Source organism: Lithobates pipiens, unplaced genomic scaffold (genome assembly GCF_037356315.1).
Source record: "Lithobates pipiens isolate NorthernLeopardFrog02 unplaced genomic scaffold, aLitPip1_a1.2 Scaffold_3, whole genome shotgun sequence".
Lineage (NCBI taxonomy): Eukaryota > Metazoa > Chordata > Amphibia > Anura > Ranidae > Lithobates > Lithobates pipiens.
Genome location: NW_027507790.1, coordinates 111,305,987 through 111,329,144, shown reverse-complemented (window position 1 = coordinate 111,329,144; position 23,158 = coordinate 111,305,987).

Sequence of the window (23,158 nt, the reverse complement as noted above, 5' to 3'; positions counted from 1 at the left end):
TCTGACACTGACACGGATCTGACAAGTGACAGCGGTGATGATCCTGCCCCTGACCTCAGCGATGTGCGCAATTGGTGCCCTATCGACTGCAATACAGACCAGGTAGCGCCGCCAAGATTCCCTTTCACTGGATCACCTGGGATGAAGGTAGATGTCGAACGTGACAATCCTCTGGCATACCTGCAATTATTTTTCACTGAGGATGTAATTTAAAAAATTGTCACAGAGACAAATCGCTACCAGGTACAGCAATCTGCTACGCTGCATGCCAGGTTTTCCCAAAGCAGAAAGTGGGAACCTGTGACCAAAGAGGACATCTGGCAGTTCCTGGGACTCATCATGCTTCAGGGAGTGGTGGGGAAACCGCTCCAAAAATGGTACTGGACCACCAATAAATTACTGGCCACTCCGTTTTTTGGCACCGTGTTGTCGGAATACCGTTTTTCCCTCATCATGAAATATTTCCATTTCACGAACAATGAGGAGTTTGATGAGGTCACGCATCCTGCACCCAAACTGAAAAAAATCTGGGAGGTATCGCAAATTATTGTGAGCAACTTCCAGCGGACCTACATGCCAGAAAGGGACGTCTGCGTGGACGAAAGCTTGATGGCCTACAAGGGACGCCTGAGCTGGATACAATTTATTGCATCCAAAAGAGCGAGATTTGGAATAAAGTCCTACATGCTCTGCGAGTCATCCACCGGGTACATATGGAATGCGGTCATTTACACCGGTAAAGGCACGAAGTTCAACCCCAGGTACAGCGGCTATGGGATGGCCACATCATCAGTCCTCACACTGCTGGAGCCATTGCTGAACCAGGGATATTGTGTCACCATGGACAATTTTTATACGTCTCCGGAACTTTTTGATGTTTTGCTAAAAAACAAGACCGATGCGTATGGTACGGTTAGGCCCAATCGACGTGACATGCCATCTCTGTTCTCCCGGAAAAATCTAAAAACCGGAGAAATGGTTGCCTGGCAGAAGGGTAAGATGATGGCAATGCGATGGCGAGATAAGAAGGACGTGTGTCTGATGAGTACCGTGCACAATACCGCCACTGCCATGGTCCACACCAAACATGGGAAAGATGTGCTGAAGCCGCAAGTCGTCATAGACTATAATTGCACTATGGGAGGCGTGGACAGAGCCGATCAGGCAATGACATTTTATCCGGCTATGCGCAAGCAGCAAAAAAAATATTATAAAAAGATTTTCCGGCATCTTCTGGAGCAATGCCTTTGGAACGCATATGTCCTATATAGAGCACAGAGTCGCAAGCCTCTTATTCATGCTGATTTTACCTGGAAGGTGGCTGAGCAGATTTTTCTCCAACACCAGACACCATCAGGATCTGGGATCAGACCTGGACGACATGCTGTTGACGTTGTCAACCCAGAACGCCTAACAGGTCGTCACTTTGTGGACTACATACCACCAACCGCAAAAAAGGCAGCACCTACCAGGATGTGCGTTGTTTGCTGCTCAAAGAGAGATAGCAGTGGGAAAAAAGTCAGAAAAGAAAGTCGGTTCTATTGTCCGGATTGTGATGTTGGACTGTGTGCTGTACCCTGCTTCAAAGTGTATCACACTCAGGATGTTTATTGAATTTTCTTTGTTTGACAAATTTCATTATTTCACATTACATTATTGAATAAAATTATATTATTTATAAGATTATAATTCATGATTTTGTGTTTCTAACTTGATCACATCTGGGATGTCTACTAGAGCCTTGTTTGGTCAGGTTTTAGTAAGTAATTACTAAGAATTACAGGCCTATGATACATAACACCAAATTTTCATGCAAAAGAATTGTACCGCTTTTGGAATAGAATTCCTGACAGAATCATACCGCCAGGGAGGTTAAACCATACTATCTAAATTAAACATGTACCAGTTATATGGTAAGAAAATCTGACTTACTGTATAAGAATAACTGTCTGTAATTATTAGCCAACCAGCAAGCCGCAAAAATTATTGCAGTCTTATGCCCTGTACATGCAGTCGGACTTTCCGATGACAAAATCCGTCAGATTTGTTCCAACGGATTTTGGCCCAAACTTGTCTAGCATACACGTGGTCGCGCAAAGTTGTCTGAAAATCAGATCTTTCTGAACGCGGTGACGTAAAATATGTACGACGGGACTATAAACAGGCCAGTTGCCAATAGCTTTCATCTCATAATTTATTCCGAGCATGCGTGGCACTTTGTCCATCGGAATTGTCTACACACGATCGGATTTTGTTGTCGGAAAATTTTATATTCAGCTCTCAAACTTTGTGTGTCGGAAATTCTGACGGAAAAAGGCCAATGGAGCCCACACACGATCGGATTTTCCAAAAACACATTCTGATCGCACATTTTTCGTCGTAAATTCCCCCGTGTGTACAGGGTATTACCCTTACATTTGCATTATTTTTTCTCTGTAAGCTTTATATTTACATACTCTTGTGCCTGGTGCCATGGGCTTTTAGATTCCTCCATTGCTCGTATTATTTCAGAGCTATTTTTAACTTTAGCAATCCTAGCCATCAATTTCTCCATGATAACAAGTTCAGTGACGATACAACAATACACCACAGAACAGACTTCTGACACAGTAGTCTACCAGTTAGAATATGCACAAGAGGGGAGATACATCTACACCCAATAAACAAAAGGTAGAGGAGATGTGCTGAACACTAGAGTAAAATAGGCCTAGACAAATACACAGCAATCTATCTAATTGTACAGAAAAAGGGTAAAAATCCTGGATTACATGAAGTAATAGAGTATATTCCTTAAAACATTAATCTACAAACAATAGGACAGAAAATACATAAGACCAACATATTTAGATACAAGTACAAGGGAGATTTCCCACATTTACCATTCCCATAGAGGTTCAATTCACGTGACTGCTCTGCCATAGAGTGTGTTTTTCCCTCCCATCTCGTCTGTGTATATCATTACAGGCTGATGTCTCATTGGTTGGCATGGTGTGGCTCTGATTGGTGGGCTTCCCTATTCCTGGTTCAGTATTGGCTATATCTCCAATCCCTATACTTTGCTTAAGTCATACCCCCTTTAATGCAAATCTTTGGCATTGACTATTTTGAGTATGAGACTTAACTTGTAGGTACGTGACCTTCAGGAAAGTTAAGTATTGATGATGGTTGACCCTCATTGCATATCTAAACATGGGATCCTTTGAAGTAAATATGTGTAGAACAATGAAGTTTGGGTCCCATTGTTTAGATATGTTTAGACATGTTAAGATATCTAACAGACACTTCTGTGAAGCTATGTTGCATGCCCTACATAGCTACATAGATACAAGCTAAATTAAATATATTCATAATTACAATATTTTACAGCTATTAATGGAGATTTCACATAAACTCATAAGGCAACAGCGTACACTTCCTCCACTCTGCGTACCTCCATCGCTCTGTGTACCTCCACTGCTCTGTGTGACTCCACCGCTCTCCATACCTTCACTACTCTGTTTACCTTCACTGCTTTCTGTACACTTCCACCACTCTGCGTACCTTTACTACTTTCCATACACTTCCTCCACTCTGTCTGCCTCCACCACTCTCCAAAGATTATACACTACTATACACAATGATTTTTTAAATGTCAGAACTAAATATGTCCTCCCATACAGTGCCTTGAAAAAGTATTCATACCCCTTGACATTTTCCACATTTTGTCATATTAACACCACAAACGTAAATGCATTTTATTGAGATTTTATGTGATAGACCAACCCAAATTGGCACTTAATTGTGAAGTGAAAGGAAAATGATAAACGGTTTTAATTTTTTTTTTTTACAAATAAATATCTGAAACGTGTGTGCATTTGTATACAGCCCCCTTTACTCTGATACCCCTAACTAAAATCTAATGAAACCAATTACCTTCAGAAGTCACCTAATAAGTAAATAGAGTCCTCCTGTGTGTAATTTAATCTCAGTATAAATACAGCTGTTCTGTGAAGTTTCAGAGGTTTGTTAGAGAGCCTTAGTAAACAAACAGCATTATGAAGGCAAAGAAACACACCAGACAGATCAGGGATAAAGTTGTGGAGAAGTTGAAAGCAGCATTAGGTTCTAAAAAAATACCAAGCTTTGAACATCTTACTGAGCACTGTTCAATCCATCATCTGAAAATGGAAAGAGCATAGCACAACTGCAAACCTACCAAGAAATGGCCGTCCACCTAAACTGACAGGCCGGGCAAGAAGAGCATTAATCAGAGGAGCAGCCAAGAAGCTGAGGTAACTCCGGAGGAGCTGCAGAGATCCACAGCTCAGGTGGGAGAATCTCTCCACAGGACAACTATTTGCACAAATCTGGCCTTTATGGAAGAGTGGCCAGAAGAAAGCCATTGTTGAAAGAAGACCATAAGAAGTCCCGTTTGCAGTTTGTGAGAAGCCATGTGAGGGACACAGCAAACATGAGGAAGAAGGTACTCTGGTCAGTTGAGATCAAAATTTAACTTTTTGGCCTAAAAGCAAAACGATATGCAAAATGATATGCGTGGTGGAAAACTAACACTGCACATCACCCTGAACGCATCATCCCCACCGAGAAACATGGTGGTGGCAGCATCATGTTGTGGGGATGCTTTTCTTCAGCAGGGACAGGAAAGCTGGTCAGAGTTGAAGGGAAGGTACATACAGGGCAATATTAGAAAATAAAACCTGTTATGCCACGTACACACGATCAAAATTCTCGTCTGAAAAAGCTCTGATGGTTTTCCCGTCTGAATTCTGACGGAATTCCACTCAAACTGTCTTGCCTACACACGTTCACACCAAATTCCGACCGCCAAGAACACGGTGATGTACAACACGTATGACGGGACTAGAAAAGGGAAGTTCAATACCTAGTAGCCAATAGCTTCCATCTTGTAGTTGAATCTGAGCATGCGTGAGTTTTTGAACATCGGAATTGCATACGCGTGATCAGAATTTCCAATAAAAAGTTTTTCCATCGGCCAGCTAAATTCCAATGGAGAATACACACGGTCGTATTTTCCGATGAAAAGCTCTCATCGGTCTTTTGCTGGCCAAAATACCAAAGTACCGATCATGTGTATGCGGCATTAGAGTCTGCAAAAGACTTGAGACTGGGGTGGAGGTTCACCTTCCAGCAGGACAATGACCCTAAACATACAGCCAGTGCTGCAATAGAATGATTTAGATCAGTGTTTCTCAACTCCAGTCCTCAAGGCGCACCAACAGGTCATGTTTTCAGGATTTCCCTCAGATGAAACAGCTGTGGTAAGTACTAAGGCAGTGAAAGCTGATCAAATCACCTGTGCAAAATAGTGGTAATCCTGAAAACATGGCCTTGAGGACTGGAGTTGAGAAACCCTGGTTTAGATCAAAGTATATTCATGTGTTAGAATGGGCTAGTCAAAGTCCAGACCTAATTTCATTTGAGAATCTGTGGCAAGACAAGAAAATTACTCATCACAGACGCCCTCCATCCAATTTAACAGATGGGCTTTTTTACAAAGAAGAATGGCCAAAGATGTCACTCTCTAGATGTGACGCCCTCCATCCAATTTAACACCTTGAGCTTTTTTACAAAGAAGAATGGCCAAAGATGTCACTCTCTAGATGTGCAAAAACATGCACAAAAATGCTTTCAGCTGTTTTGCAGCAAAAAGGTGGTTCTACAAAGTACTGACTCAGTTGAGGCGATTCAGTTCATGTTGTGCACTATATAAATACTTCAAACATTCATTCATTCATTCAGGGGGCTGAATACAAATGCATGCTACACGTTTCAGATATTTCCCTGTGATTGGAGCTTTGGAGGGGATTCTCCCTACTCCAAAGCACCCTCCATGTTAAAGGCATGTGGCCTGGTATGGTTCAGGAGGGGGAGGAGCTTGCCCCCCTTTCCTTGCCTGCCAGGCTGCAAGCTCAGATACGAGTTTGGTATGGATTTTTGGGGGACACCATGCATGTGCCTTTTTTTTTGGCATGGAGTTCCTCTTAAAATCCAGGACCCCCTACACATTTTTTTTCAGAATTTTTAATTGCGGGCAATTTTTTATTTTCACATTCAGCTGTCAGTGGTCCACAACCAGCTATTCATCAAATAGAATTTGAATCGTTCGATCAAAGAAAACTGATGTAAAAACTGAAGTTAGAAAATCGAATGTAAAATGGATCATTTTACATTCGATTTTCTAACAAAAAAAGTCACTGAACGAATGAGAAAATGGAACACCCATGGGAATGGGGCCAAACTGCTGGGAAATGCAATGAACCAACCACACATGTCTGTGGGTATTCTGTAAATATAAAGTATAAAAAACATTTGTAGTTGCCATGGTTACAAGAAACTGATATTTGCATATTTATCATTTTTGTAAAATCATAGCTGATGTAGATTAAAGTAGAAAGGTCAATTGAACTTACCCTTTAAAAAGGTCATGTGTGGAAGTAACTGTGTGCCTTTGCTTACTTGACTAAGTATTTTCGTTCAAACATTCCAGCTTAATACATTCATATGTTTACATTATATTACAAAGTGCACAGAAGAAATATAGTTAACGTATGCTGTGTATAAACTCACAAAGACACTGTTCTGGTATTTCATTATTCTGTGCCACTTTTATTTCACACAGTCATGCTATAAAGACAATTTACAACCTTTTTAAAACAAATACATGTTACTGAGGTAGAAGGTAACACCGAGCTTACTTATGATTTTATCTCAATCTAATAATGTTTATTTATTTGGGTCAAGATGTAACAGTGCAGGTTAAAGATTAATAGTGTAGACACATAAATCAATAAACTATATGATTAGTTACAATGGGGATGATTTATTGTCTATTAAATTAAATCATATTTGGTTTTATTTATTTTTACAGGCATTTATATAGCACTGACAATTTATGCAGAGCTTTAAATACTGTACATTTACATCAGTCCCTGCCCTCAAGGAGCTTACAATCTAAGGTCCTTTTACTGAAGTCAATTTTGATTGGAGTTATTAAACTTACCAGCATGTCTTTGGAGTGTGGGAGGAAACTGGAGCAACCAGGGGAAGCAAATAAAGGAAAACTCCATCCCTGGCTGGGATTTGAACTGTAGACCCCAGTGCTGCAAGACCGCCCTTTCATTTTATTATTGAAATATTTATTATATACATTTTCTAGTACCAATTACAACAACCTGTATTCTATTATTGGAGGTTGTTAACCTGTGAGCACACAGTATAAGATAGTGTCCATCTCGCAAATAACAAAATGAGCTATTAAAGCTAAGCTACAGGAAAACAGCTACATGCACATATATGGGAACTATTTTAACTGCTAAACATGTAAATTAAAGCCGCCATTTTTTTTTAAATCCAGGCACATTGGGCAGTCATCACTTACAGGATGTGGCCTCACATTTCTGCATTACAGTAAAGTCCATCTCTGGGTACAATGGAATAGATGGAAAGTTCCTTTACCACTGCCAAAACACAGTTCTATATACAGTACTGTGTGCAGCTGATGCTGCATACAGTTTATAACGTGCTCCTGGCTGGTGCATGCATTATTAGTTTCACTCAAATTAAAGTGGAGGGCCACTTTTTTTTTTATGCATTAATATTCTTAAAAAAATAAATTAACTATTTTTTTTAACTTACCTGAAACCGCTGTTGCTAGGCAGTCTTCCTAACCTGCCTCTTCATATTCCGTGGTGCTTCCTCCTCTTCGGTGAGTGGCCCCGTTTCCTTCTGGGACATGTGCGTGTCCCAGAAAACAACGGGCCATTCACAAAGCGCCACACGACTCGTGCATACACAGTAGGAAACGGGCAGTGAAGCCACAAGGCTCCACTGCCTGTTTCCCTTCGTTAAGATGGAGGCGACTGCAGCCGATCCGATGGATGGATTGGCCTCGGGGCAGCAGACATCGCGGGATCACTGGACAGGTAATTGTCCTTATTAAAAGTCAGCAGCTACAGTGTTTGTAGCTGCTGACTTTTAAAAAACAAATTCTTGGCCAGAACACTCCTTTAACCATCTAAAGTTAAATCAAACCTGTAGTTGGACTTTAAACAGTATAAGCAATATATAAATGTTAACAATACCCATAAGGGTAATCTATCTGGCCTTACAGTTAAAACAGAAAGACAAAATATGAGCATGACTACAGTTTTGAAAGACCCTGGGCACCCTAGGTTAGAATCCATAAGTCATTTGCGATGTGCACCACAGCAAACAGTAGGCAAGGTCAGCTTAAAGTGGTTGTAAACCCTTACAAACCACTTTGACCTACAGGTAAGCCTAGATTAAGGCTTACCTGTAGGCCCAATAAATATCTCCCAAACCTATACGGTTTAGGGGATATTTGCCCGAAGACGGGCACCGCTATCTACGGCGCATGCGCCGTAGACAGCGGCGCGCAGGCACACTGAGCGGGGCATCGTCGATGACGATGATGCCGCGCAATGGCGCGCGTCTCGGCTCCCGTGCGCATGCGCGGGAGTGACGTCATCGCTGCTCCGGCGAATCACAGCGCGGGAGCAGCGAGACCCACGGAGACCCACCAAGAAGATGGACGCTCTGAACTACAGGGGACAGCGGTGACTTCGCTGGCTCCTGTGTCAGGTAAGTGACGCATAATGGACTACTATGCGATGCATAGTAGTCCATTATGCTTTGCCTTTGCAGGGAATGAAAGAGGAAGTAAACTCATCAGGGTTTACTTCCTCTTTAACAGAACTTATGCCTATTCACTGTACATAGAACACACATATTCTGCAGTCCTGGAACCCACACAATACTATTATTGTGCTGTGAGTGACAGTCTCACAAACACACACATCTCTAGACAAAGGATAATTTTTTTGAAAACAAAACTTTTTCAATATTTCTGTTTTTTATTCACATACAATAGAATCCTTTTGTCTGAGCCTACTCTTAAGAAAAACTTCATTAAAGCCAGACATTGTTGAGAAAACCCAAAATTTAGTTTAGAACAGGGTAATGTGCAACACTATGTATAGCATGCAGCAATCAGGAGTAAGTAACATACAACAGAAAGCATAGATGCAGATGGCTTGGGTACACAGGTAGTAAATTAGTAATATAATGTGGATGGAAACTCTGTATATACACACAGCACTCTACTGTCACCTCCCATTAGTAGATGTTTTGAGTAATCGGGTAGTGATGTAGATGGATCCTTGTTAAATTGCTTTACAGTATGTGAGTCATTTATGGTGCTAAATAACAAAAATATTTTTTTACAATTTGTTACAGTTAATTTCATTAAAGTGATTGTAAAGCCTCAAGGTTTTTCACCTTAATGCATTCTATGCATTAAGGTGAACAAATGGATGAGGGCTGCTCTGTGCAAAACATTTGCACAGAGCAGGTTAGTATAGGCATGTTTGTTATAAAAAAAATTTTTAAACAAGGGTTTACAACTCTTTAATACACAGAATATCAACACATTTTTAAGGGGAAATAAAAACGCTTGCACTGATCACACAAAGACCCAAAACCTTTGGTAACTTAGCTTCAGTAATTTTAAAATACAGTATAAAATTAGCAAGTCAATTATTCTGTACTCAGTCAGACGAATGCGCAGTTCCTTCCACCCAGTCTATGTCTGGATAATTAAAATCCCTGTTATGATGACACTTCCCATCCTTTCTGCTAATCCATATTGTGATAGGAGGTCCATCTAACTCAGGTTAGGGGGGCTATAGCATACTCCCAGTATTATTTTCCCCTTAGTTTCATCCCTTTCGAGCTCTACCCATAAGGATTCCACCTCCTCCCTAGCTCCCTTAGTGATGTCATCTCTCACATTCACTTGTACATTATTATTGATATACAGGCATACCCTTGAATGGTTGCCAGCCAATCATGGGAGCTGTTGAACCAAGTCTTTACAATTCCCACAAAATCGAAATTCTCCTCTTACAACAGTATCACTGGTTTTCTTATCTTGTCCGCAAGGCTCCTGCCATTGGTGAACATGCCATGTAGTTTAGACAAGGTCGCATACTGTCCTCTTATTGGGTGTTCCGAGATTGCAAATAGTACTTGCTACTATACTTACCTTGAGTTTATGTGCTTTAGTCAACCTACCACTAATGCCCCCCATACTACCCTTTGTAAAATATGCTCTGATTATAATGGTCAGCTTTTATTTATGTAAAATCTTAATCTGAAAAAGAAAACAAAACTGGCTTCCATGTGTTAGTGAATTTAAATCTGATAGTACATCTAACACCCCCTCCCCCAGACTGACAATGTTGCTGTTTACTGTGCCCCCTGTGCTTATTCATCCAGAGTGGGAGCAGAGTGGCCAGATCACCAGGTAAAAACACAGGGGAAAAAAGCCTAACTAAACCGATGCAGCTACTGTACCACATCTAATGATTTTTTTGGGGTTTAATACCACTTTAAATAATAATTACTAGCCAGGGTTGTGACTCCTAAGTTCATTCTCTTGCAGCAATCTCTTGCATCACTACTGCAGCTCATTAATGATCAGTGTCTGACATAATTCCTCCCACTGTCTTAACCCCACCACTGCATTCCAAAGTTCCATCTGCCAGCTGCTACATCAATACTGTGTCCTGTAATGATATAGTGGCCAGTGAGTGGAACTACAACACTCAGGAGCTGAAGATTGTTGATTGCAGAAGATTCTTAGGCCACCATACCACTGGAAGAACTATAAGTAGGGACACAGCTTTATAAACTTGACAGAGTTTCTAACCCTCCCATACTCTAACTAAAACAATAGAAATGTTTTCTCTATAGGTACACTTTAAAGCGGTTGTAAACCGCTGGACAATTTATTAAATTTTTTTTGTACCTGCAAGGTAAAGGCATAATGTGCTAGTATGCATCGCATACCAGCACATTATGTTAAACTTACAACGAAGCCCTCCAGCATCGAGATGTCATCGATGCATGCATGCGCTCTCATCTTCACCCATCTTGCTTCCAGGCTTGTGGATTCCAGCTTTGTGACTGGCTAGAGCCACAATGACATCACACATGCCCAAGGGAGCTGCTGTTCATGGCACAGGGCTCTAATGAAACTGCACAGTTGCCCATTCCTTCATAGCGCATGCGCCAGTGTTGTCACTGGCTGTATGTAAACTAAATATCTCCTAAACAGTGCATGTTTAGGAGATATTTACTCTAGCTATAGGTAAGCCTTAATATGGGCTTAACTAAAGATAAAAGTAAAAGATGGAAGTTTACTTCCACTTTAAAAAATGTATCTATTTTGTAAAAAGCTTATTTTTTTACATAAATAACCTATAAAGGTGAAAACGTAAAACCAAAATGTTAATGATTGATTTGCAGAAATTCTGGTCTGAAGACAGAAACTGCTAGTTGATAAAAGGTTACAAAACCTTTATTTCAGCAGGGAGCTAGCAAAGGTGTGGCAAATGGCCTTTATACATTATTCATTTCATCTTTTTATTGCTTAACATTCAGTGCCATTTTGACACTCTCAGATACTGAAAATGACTGCTCTTGGTTTTGAACATGAATATTTTAAATTGTTAAAGATTGTGGGCTTTGCTCATGGCAGAGCTTTGTAAATGTATCAAACAGTAAAAACAGCTTTTGCCTAAATGAAAAAAATGCAAACAAGGCAATGCAATTAACATGCCAATGCAGTTACAGACAAAAACAACACCTCAAATAAACAATAACATCTCAAATATCTCAAATGTGCTGCAGAAATCCAAATATCCTAAATTTATAGGCCATATAGACATAACCTGTTTAAAAATCCCCTTGAGCAAGCTATCATTAAAGGATAAGTTCACCTTTAAAAAAAAATGCTATTTTTGACTGCAGCATCAAATATTGTATGTTAAAAAGTTGCAGTCCGTGTTTATTTTGTGGCACAGCACTAAGGTGACGTTTTCCTACGGTAAGTGTTTATGTGTACTGAAATATTAGGAACAACACATTTTTTTCTACTTTTAACTAGTGGTGAGCCAAGCGTACCTTGGATCGGTTTTATGAAAATGATTGCAGTTTAAGTCCCAAAGTAAAGCCCAGTTGAAATCAATGGGAGCTGTTGTCAGTAATGGCCAAGGGATTCACAAAGAAAGAGCATGGGAAGTTGAGCACTGACCTGGGGACATGTAACAAAGAAAGAACATTTAAAAATGATCATTTACTTTACTTGAACATTTTTGCTTGGCTTACATATAGTTCTGCAACCCAATATGATTAATTTCCATGCCAAAATGTTATAGTAGGTTGTTTTTGTGTAGCAGTAATGCAATAATAGGCATAATTTTATTAAACGTACACAGGCCATTCAAATTCCACATGTTGATAGAGTAATTCATTCTCTATGTTAACACTTCTTCTTTTTTTTGTTTCATTGTAAGTAAATAGGGAATTGTATGTAGAAGCAATGGGACATCACTGAGATCTTGATAAAGGAAGGGTGCAGGATGGTCAACATCTGCAGAAGGATACAGAATGTTTATGGTTATGATACCATAGACAAGAGCAATCAGCAAAGATGGGTGCGGTTTAAATCAGTAGTAAACCGCTGGTGGTTAAAAAAAATAAAACATTCCTGCAAGGCAATGTCTAGTATGCTAGTATGCATAGCACATTATGAGAAACTTACCTTAGAACTAAGTCTTCCCCACGTCACAGTGTCACCACTGAGACAGCTGACATCTTTCCCCGGTCTTTTCCAAGTTTAGGAGATATTCACAGTACCTACAGGTAAGCTTTATTATAGGCTTACCTGTAGGTACAAGTGGTAGTACAGAGTGTTCTACCACTTTAAAGAGGGGGAAATCAGCACTGAAGGCAAACCACGCAGTGAAAGACCATCAACTGCCACCACTGACATGAATTGTGAGCAACTGGACAAATTGATTTGCATGGACAGACAAGTCACAATCTGTGACATGCTACACAACTGGACTGTAGTCACAATGCCATACAGAAGATGGTGGAAAACTTTAGGTATCGGAAAGTGTGTGCAAAGTGTGTACCTTGGCAATTGATACCAGATTTGAAAATAAGGGTGCAAATTGTTACATAGTAGGTGAGGTTGAAAAAAAGACACAAGTCCATCAAGTCCAACATGTGTGTGATTATATGCCAGTATTACATTGTATATCCCTGTATGTTGTGGTCATTCAGGTGCTTATCTAATTGTTTTTTGAAACTATCGATGCTCCCCGCTGAAACCACCACCTGTGGAAAGGAATTCCACATTCTTGCCGCTCTTACAGTAAAGAACCCTCTATGCAATTTAAGGTTAAACCTAATTTCTTCAAAATTTAATGAGTAGCCACGTGTCTTTTTAAACTCCTTTCCGCAGAAAAGTTTTATTCCGATTGTGGAGTCACCAGTGTGGTATTTGTGAATTGAAATCATATCCCCTGTCAAGCGTCTCTTCTCCAGAGAGAATAAGTTCAGAGCTCGCAACATTTCTTCATAACTAATATCCTCCAGTCCCTTTATTAGCTTTGTTGCACCCTGATTCCCTCGTGAAGACTGAGGAGAAGAATAAATTCAATACCTTCGCCATCTCTCCATCCTTTGTAACCAGATTTCCTTACTCATTTTTTATGGGGCCAATATGATCTGTCCTCCTTTTTTACTGTTTATATACTTTAAGAATTTCTGGCTCTCCTCCACTATGTGTCTTTCATGTTCTATCTTAGCCACCCTAATTGCACCCTTACATTTCTTGTTACATTCTTTGTAAAGTCTGAATGCTGATGATGTTCGCTCAGCCTTGTACTTTTTGAAGGCCTTCTCCTTTGCTTTTATATGCATGTTTACATTGGAGATAAGCCATCCAGGACTTTTCTTCGCCTTTTTAAATTTGTTTCCCAATGGGATGCACTGGCTCATGCCCTTATTTATTATGCTCTTAAAGCAATCCCATTTCTCCTCCGTGTTCTTTGTTCCTAAGATTCTATCCCAATTTATATCTTCTAGCAAGATTCGTAGTTTAAGGAAGTTGGCTCTTTTGAAATTCAGTGTCTTTGTATTCCCCTTATGTTTCCTATTTGTGTGATTTAAACTGAAGCTAATTGACCTTTGATTGCTATTTCCTAAATTGCCCCTTATTTACACATCCGTGATCAGGTCTGTAGTGTTGGTAATCAGTAGGTCTAGTAACACTTTGTTTCTAGTTGGTGCATCTGACTCATGAAATTGTCCTGCAAGACATTTAGGAACTGGCAAGCTTTAAACAAATGTGCGGTTCCTTCTGCCCAATGAATGGTTGCCAGCCAATCATGAGATCTGTTGAACCAAGTCTCTGAAATTCCCACGAAATCTAAATACTCCTTGTACAACAGTATCTCTAGGTCTCCCATCTTGTCCGCTAAGCTCCTGGAATTGGTGAACATTCCACTGAGTTTAGACCGGTCACATACTGTCCTCTTATTGGGAGTTCCGAGATTGCAAATAGGACTTGTTATTATACTTACCTTGGGTTTATGTGCTTTAGTCAACCTTCCACTAATGCCCCAAATACTACCCTTTGGAATATGTTCCACGCTGACTATCTCTACCTCTAGATCCTCCCCCCTGTCACCTAGTTTAAAAGCCCCTCTAACTTTTTGGCCATCTTCACTCCCAGCAGATCTGCACCTTTCTCATTTAGGTGCAATCCGTCCCTTCTATAGAACTAGTGACTGACTGAGAAGTCGGCCCAGTTCTTCAGGAACCCAAACCCCTCCTTACTACACTACAGTTGTAATCTGCTGAAAGCGTTTGAAGCCAAAGAAGACATGCTTTTTGCAAACCTGGTGACAAGGGATGAAACATGGGCATAGCTTTAAGATCCAGAAATGAAAAACCAGTCTATGGAGTTCAAGAGCCAGTAATGTTTTTGGGATGGCAAAGGCATCATTCCCCTTGATTTCCTGGAACATGGCTGTATTGTGACCAGTGGGCAGTACATTGAGACACTTAAGAAGCCATTAGGGGAAAAAGACCAAGCAAGAATCTAAAAATGATCCACATTCACCATGAAAATACATGCTCACACCTTTTGCCAACAAAGTAGGAGATTCTCTCATTCCCAGTCCCCCATTCATCAGTTGCCTATCCTTTCCTTGCCTATCCTTTCCTCTCTCTTATCAGTTCTTATCCCTCCCTTCCATTATCTTCGAGTTGCCCTCCTTGGATCAGTACACCAGATGATTATCTCTTCTACCTGACACACAAAGCAACTAAAATGAGAACGTGCTCACATTTCCTGGACAATATTGTAGGACACAAGGAGCTAGACTTTTTGGAGGTTATGTGTTGAGGTTTTTTTTTTCCTCATTCTCCTCTCCCCCTCCATTTCCATTTTTCCCTTATTGTACACTTAAACTCAATTGGAGAGTCTTTGAAAAACTGCAGAATTAGCAGAATCAAGAACATTGGAGGTCTCATTCATGGATATAATACTTTTTCTGCTTCCTGTCAAATGTTTAAATATTTCTAACATGCTCAACCAACCTTCATGTTGTTACCATAGCTTGATGTGTCTTAATTTAACTTTCTGTGGTGTTCTTTCATGTATATACAGTGCCTTGAAAAAGTATTTATAGCTCTTGAATTTTTCCACGTTTTGTAATATTACAACAAATACGTGTTAGAATGGCCCAGTCAAATTCCAGACCTGAATCCAATTGAGAATCTGTGGCAAGACTTGAAAATTACTGTTCACAGACACTCTCCAATCTGACAGAGCTTGGGCTATTGTGTAAAAACTTCACTCTCTACATGTGGAAAGCTGGTAGAGACCCAAATAGACTTGCAGCTGTAATTGCAGTGAAATGTGGTTCTACAAAGTTTTGACTCGGGGGGGTGCTGAATACAAATGCGCACCACACTTTTCAGATATTTATTTGTAAAAAAAAATTTAAAACCATTTATCATTTTCCTTCCACTTCACAATTTGGTTTCACTTTGTGTTGGTCTTTCAAATAAAATCCAAATAAAATACATTTACGTATTTGTTGTAACATGACAAATGTGGAAAAATGTCATGGGGTGTGAATGTATGTTTCATTGTAAACATTATTAAAAAAAAAAATGAAAATAAAGAATGTTTATTACAAATAAAAAAGACAAACTAAGCAGGCAATCACCAAAGTAAATAAAAAGGCCCACTTTTGCATCACTTTTGTACAGTCCTCGTAATTGAGTTTTAGAAGCAGCAGAATCAATGTGGCAAAAAACGATCGTAAGGTGTATACTTTAAGAAAAAAAGTTATAGCTGTCATTGCCATAATTGCTAAATGTGGGAAAAAAAGAGCCTGCAAGCAATTTTATTGGGGCCCAAAGCAGCAATATAAGGAGGAGAGATGAGTCAATTATTTTTCCAATAAAAAACAGCTATAGAAATTCCAACATAGGAGCCCCTAATAGCCCATTATAAATGAGCCAAACTGCCCTTGGTTCAGTTTACGCAGGCTCTGGTGAACTTCCCCACCCCACTACCGTTTGACTGTGGGCGGGCGTCAAGTGGTTAAAGCGGTTGTAAGCTCCTCTTGGTAATTTTTACCTACAGGTAAGCCTATAATAAGGCTTACCTGTAGGTAAAATTAATATCTCCTTAACATGCACCGTTTAGGAGATATTCACCCTGGATGCAGCCAGTGATGTCACTGACATAGGCCCAGCATACTTTGCTGGAACTTCTGAGCTTCGTGCCGAACCGATGGCTCCTGCATGCACACACGGGAGTGACGTCATGGAAGAAAGATGGGGGATATGTCAGCCTTCTCAGCGGTGACTTTATAGTGCTGGAGGGCTTTGTTCCAAGGTGAGTATTTCATAATGTGCTAGTATGCTAGTATGCAATGCATTATGTGATTATGCCCTTGCCTTGCAGGTTTTTTTTTCTTTTAACATCCATGGTTTACAACCTCCCATCAGGTGGGGTGGTGGGTCCCATTGGCTCCTTCCCTTCACTTTTTAACTTTGACCATGATGGACCTACATCTAAAGTACAATCATCGGGTGCCAAATTGACACACCCATTTTGGGTGATTGTCCAGCCAGACAGGTGGACACTGGGGATCTACAATGAACTGAGGCTGGGGCTTTTACCAGTTCTGCCCCACCCCCAGTGACCATTAAGATCTAAAAATGATAAATCTATCATCATAAAAACTTGATACGGTGCAAATTCAAGTTTGTCAAGTTTTGTCCTAATCAAAATGTGGACAAATTTGAGGTCCTTAAAGATCTACAGTTATTTGCCAGGAAGCTGATCTTAAAACAGCTTTTTCTAAACAAATCCCTACAAAACCGGATTTCGAGCCTCAAGAATTAATAGCCTTTGATACTTTGATAGAACTACTTGAAGAGAATGACCCTCCAGATTTGATTGACCAGATCGATCTTGAACATCTTTTGGGCCGTTATGATCAAACAGAACCACCACCTACACCCAAAACTATATTGAAAAAGAAATCGGATAAGTTCCCACCTCTCAGTACTAATGCGAATGTCCTGGCTTTTATTAAATTGACATGTAGCGAGATTTGCAAAATCAAAACTCCACCCTCTAAGGGTGATAATCTGTCCAGGACTAAAAGGGATGCTTTAAAATCCCTTACTAATAATCCACTCATAACGATAAAACCATCGGATAAAGGTGGGAACATAGTGGTTCTTGATTAGGGATGAGCTTCGAGTTCGAGTCGAACTCATGTTCGACTCGAACATCGCCTGTTCGCCTGTTCAGCGAACAGTGAACAATCTGGGCTGTTCGTGGCAAATAGAAAAGCCGGAACACCTTTTACAAGTCTATGGGAGAAATCTAAAGTGCTAATTTTAAAGGCTAATATGCAAGTTACTGTCCTAAAAAGTGTTTGGGGACCTGGGTCCGGCCCCAGGGGACATGGATCAATGCAAAAAAAAGTTTTAAAACAGTTTTTTCAGGTGCAGTGATTTTAATAATGATTAAAGTGAAACAATAAAAGTGTAATATTACTTTAAATTTCGTACCTGGGGGGTGTCTTTCCCCCTCCTTTCCTGCGGCCTGCCAGGTTGTGTGCTTGGATAAAGGGTCTGGTATGGATTTTAAGGGGGACCCCCACGGAAATTATTACCCCATGCTTTTCTTTTTTTTTTTATCAATGAATGACTTGTCGGCTCTGTATTACACCGCAAGTGATTTTAAGACTTTTTTTCCTGCAGAAATTACACTTTGTGCAGGGAGAGTTCTAAACACGGGAAACATGCGCCCCCTCACAGGCATACTATAGACACCCCCCAGGTATGAAATTTAAAGGAATATTACACTTTTATTGTTTCACTTTAATCATTATTAAAATCACTGCTCCTGAAAAAACAGCCGTTTTTAAAACTTTTTTTTGCATTGATCCATGTCCCCTGGGGCAGGACCCAGGTCCCCAAACACTTTTTAGGACAGTAACTTGCATATTAGCCTTTAAAATTAGCACTATAGATTTTGAAAGTTCGAGTACCATAGACTTTAATAGGGTTCTAAAGATCACACAAAGTTTAGGTCTGTTCGCAGGTTCTGGTGCGAACCGAACAGGGGGTGTTCAGCTCATCCTTATTCTTGATAATACCTTATATGTTGACATGTGCAATAGAATTTTAAGTAACAAAGATTGGTATCAAAAAATTCTGAAAAGCAAAATTTATAAATTTATCCAAGAGTTTTATGATTTGGTTGATCAGGCTATGGCCTCCAATATCCTAAGTAAAAATTAATGGAGCTATATAAGAGTTAATAAACCATGGATAGCTACTTTCTATTGCCTGCCTAAACTTCCCAAAAGTCTCCATAAACCTACAGGTAGACCAATCGTGTCAGGGAACGGCTCCATCTCTTAGTGAATACGTGGATGGATACCTTCGCCCATAGGTGTCTGAGCTTCCTAGCTTTATACAGGATACAAGAAACTTTTACAGAACATTGATGGGGTTTGCATCCCACCATTAGCTATATTGGTGGCAATCGATGTAGAAGCACTCTATAGTAGTATTCTAAGGGCCTGGTGTGTATTAATTACATCTTATCACGTGACATGGATTTGGCCCCTCCAACCAGAAATTTTATTCTGGGCACCTTGGAGTTTATTCTCCAACATAATCACTTTGTCTTTAATGGTTCCCACTTCCTCCAGGTGCAGGGCGTGGCGATGAGGACTTCATGTGCCCGTCAACCTGTACCTGGGGGAGTGGGAACCTGCAATTAATGAAAATGAGGACTTAACTACCCTAATGAAACATGTGTTACTTTGGATGCACTACATTGATGACGTATTTATGGTGTGGGACGGATCTATTGAATTATTAGAAAAACTTCTCGTCAAACGAAACCAAAATGAGTTCAGTCTTACGTTCACTATGATACACAATAGTTCTAATATCAATTTTCTCGATGTAACCATACACAAAGATGAGAATGGTGCATTAAGTACAAGCCTTTATAGGAAGCCAACAGCTGGAAACTCCATTTTACATGCGAGTAGTTTCCACCAACAGGCACTTACAACCTCTATTCCATACAGTCAATATTTAAGGATCAGAAGAAACTGTTCAGATAATAAAGTTTTTAAAGAAGAGGCTGATCTCTTCAAGACAAGATTATTTGCGCGTGGATATTCAAAAACCTGCCTTAAGAAGGCGTACAACAGGGCTTGTCAAAGATCTCGTAATGAGTTATTATACAATCCCACGTCTAAAAGCAAAAAAGAAAATCTGATATCAATAATTATGGGATTTTCAAACCAGCACAAAAAAAAAAAAATCTATAGTACAGCAATACTGGCATGTCCTCACAATGGATCCATCTATAGGCCCTTTCGTACTGAAGAATCCCATGTTCACATATAGATGTGCTAGGTCTCTCCGTGATCAGCTAGCATCAAGTGAATATAGACAGGGTGACCCCAAGGGCCCCTGTAAACGCTTTGGCACTTTTCCATGTGGGGGGTTGTAATTACTGTCGCTTTATCAATACTTCCAAAAATCGGATTCTACCAAATGGTGAAAGATACTCTCCATGCCACTATGCTTATTGCAGCACAGTTGGAGTGGTTTACCTTCTCTTCTGTGGCTGCGGGTGTTTTTATGTAGGAAAAACAGCCCAAGAATTCTGGCGACGAGCATACCATCACCTCGCAGCTATGCAGACTTGCAACCCAATTCTCCCTCTTGGCAAACATGTGACCGCTGTTCACGGTGGAATTTTTCCCAAGGTCTCGTTCATCATCCTGGATCGCGTCCATCCTGGTATACGTGGGGGTGATTGGAACAGGATCTTGCTCCAGCGTGAGCAGCGGTGGATATTCCGCCTGAATACTACCTCACCCCCTGGGTTAATCAATCTCATTCCGACCCTTCTTAGAGGGTTTTACCTCTGGGGGGTCCGAATGGGAACCCTTGGATACCACCTTTTAAGTTTTTTCATTGATTATAGGTTACTATTTGTTGCCACTTATATCTAATGCGCAGTGTTATGTATTATGTTTTGTAATTATGTTAGTGTCCTATTTGGCTTATGCACAATATAATTCTGTGCATGTAATAGATTGCATCATTCTTATCCTTGGATATCTTTTTGTTGGTGTCTGTTTAAATATTCAAATATTTAATTATTATATCATGTTTTCATTTTGTCCTGGTTTTCCCGCTTTTTGAATCCCTCTTTTGTTGCTGACTCCCTTGGTCCCTCCCCTTTTCAGCTCAATGTCCTGGCATGACGGCGGAGTATGGGTCCCCGGGTTTCCGCACTTGGCGCATGGGGGCCACGCGTGCTCTGTTTGCGCCCCCAGCCCTTTGTTTATACATGGTGTCATGTATCCGGAATCCTTTCGGATCATGTGACAATTGTGTGTTGCATTGCGGGTAGGCGGCGCATGGTGGCGCAGCCCACAGGCCCAGGTTCCCACAGTTTCTCGATTTTTTTGCGATTTCCTGTGATACCTGTTTGTATACTGCAGTTGTATATATTTATATATCTGTTGTATTAATCAAGCTTCCAGATTATTATATATGTTATTTATGTATTCAACTTACTATTTTGAATGTGCTGTTTATCTTAAATAATCTACATTAAAGGTTTTACATTTTTTAAATTTTGCTTACTTTAGCTAACTGCCTTAATCTAAAGTCCCCCACCAGGAACAAACCCTCTATTCCATTTCTAGCCTAAAGGAATGTAGGGCAGACTAGCATTCCGTGCAACATGTAGCACAGTTCTTTAAATTTTCTTGGATGTCATTCTGATCATCTTGCTTCATTACTCTAAACATTTTACATTTATTTCATGTAAGTTTTTTTTATGTTTTTCACATATGATTCAATTATAAAATGTATAAATCTTAGGTAAAGAGTTTTATAAATAGATCCCTGAGTCATTGATCTAGAACAAGTATGCAGATCAGAAAAGTCACAGCTCCTTATTTGCTACACTTTACAGGTTCATGACTCAAAGTGTGAAGGTAAGATGGTCATCAAAGCAACTACATGTTTAGAACCAGATCTCAGCAATAAAACCCCAATAAATTTAGTTCAAGATTATATGAGAATAAAAAAATTAGAGAAAAATTAATTTTTCAGCAAAGCTTATTTCCTAATGCACTGTGCTTTTTAAAAGCCTATCCCCAAATATTTGCCCCAAAATATTATGGACAAAGCTTAATGGGTACAGGGATGCCACATTAAGCCCCCTGAGGACTTTCACACTGGAGTGGTGCGCTAGCAGGATGGAAAAAGTCTTGCTAGCAGCATCTGTGGATCAGTGTATACACTGCTCCTTCACTGATCCTGCCCATTAAAATCAATGGGGCAGCGCTTTGCAGTGGTTTTAACCCTTTCTCTGCCTTTCTCAGCTGCTAGCAGGGTGGTAAAACTGCCCCACTAGTGGCCGAATACCACCGCTAAAACTACGGTAAAGCGGCTCTAAAATAACACCATTTTCCCGCTGATGCTTCTCTCACCCCAGTGTGAAAGGGCCATAGTGCTGCAATGTGTGTATCCAAAGCACAGACATGAAAAGAATGTCTTTGTGAAATGTTAGTAAAGCACTAAGGGTTTGTTTACACCTGTGCTTAGTAACACACTGTAGGTGTGGACTGCAGTGCAAGGTTAATAGCATCCCAATGCATATCTGCATTAAAGCACACAGCAGCACACAGATACATATGTGTTGCACTTAAAACAAAAGTGCAATACCTGTTTTCATGCGCTGAATAGCATTAAGTTTATTCATTTTGAATTGGCTATCTAATGTAACATGCCAAAAAACACAAAACTGTGTGTAAATGAGCCATAAGTATGAATCAGCTTTGAGCAGACATACATAAGCATACATGAGCCCAATTTATGTCATTTTCAGATCGGAATATCAGTGAATGACAGTTGTTGAATGACATGTAGTTGTGAACACTCAATGTTATAAACACTTTATGTAATTGTAACTATGCAGGCACCATAACTGCTTTTATCTAGTTTCAAAAATGATGTTTATTACCTTTTTTACAAAGTTAAAAAGTTGTCATATGAACATTTGTGTCTTCTTCCTGATAGTGGAGGGTCTATAGGGGGCTGGTCTCCTAATACATCACACACATGTTGGCCTTTTAGTGATTGAGCAGGGGGCATGTACAAGAGGTAAATGGTAATTAGGCGAGGGTGTGTGCCAGGGGCAAGCTGTGATTGGAAGAGGCTGTGTGCCAGAGGCAAGCTATGATTGGCTGGATGACCTGGTGGCTTGCAAGACTAAGGAATACAGGCATGCTGTGCATCTGTTTCTGTGGTTTCCCCTGGTCAGTTTAGAGGAAGGAAGGAATGTGACATTATCAAGATGGATGTAGGTTCAATAGTCCTGCGTTGGATGTGAGGAATTTAAATTCCAATCGTTTTATTAGGTTTTAACAATTACAGAAAAGAAAAAGAAAATGGATGCTTTGATGAAGTTGTACAGAACATACAGTTGGTCTATTTTAAATAGACATTACTTAGTACATAAAGATCAAAAATCTTAGGCAAATTTACATAGATACATAACACAGGGCTAGTCAAAATTATTCCAGAAGGGGAGGGGTAAAGAAGAAAAAAGGGAGGGGGATGGGAGAAAAAAAAGAAGGGAGGGTTAGATAAAGATAGAGAACACCAGCTTAAAGCT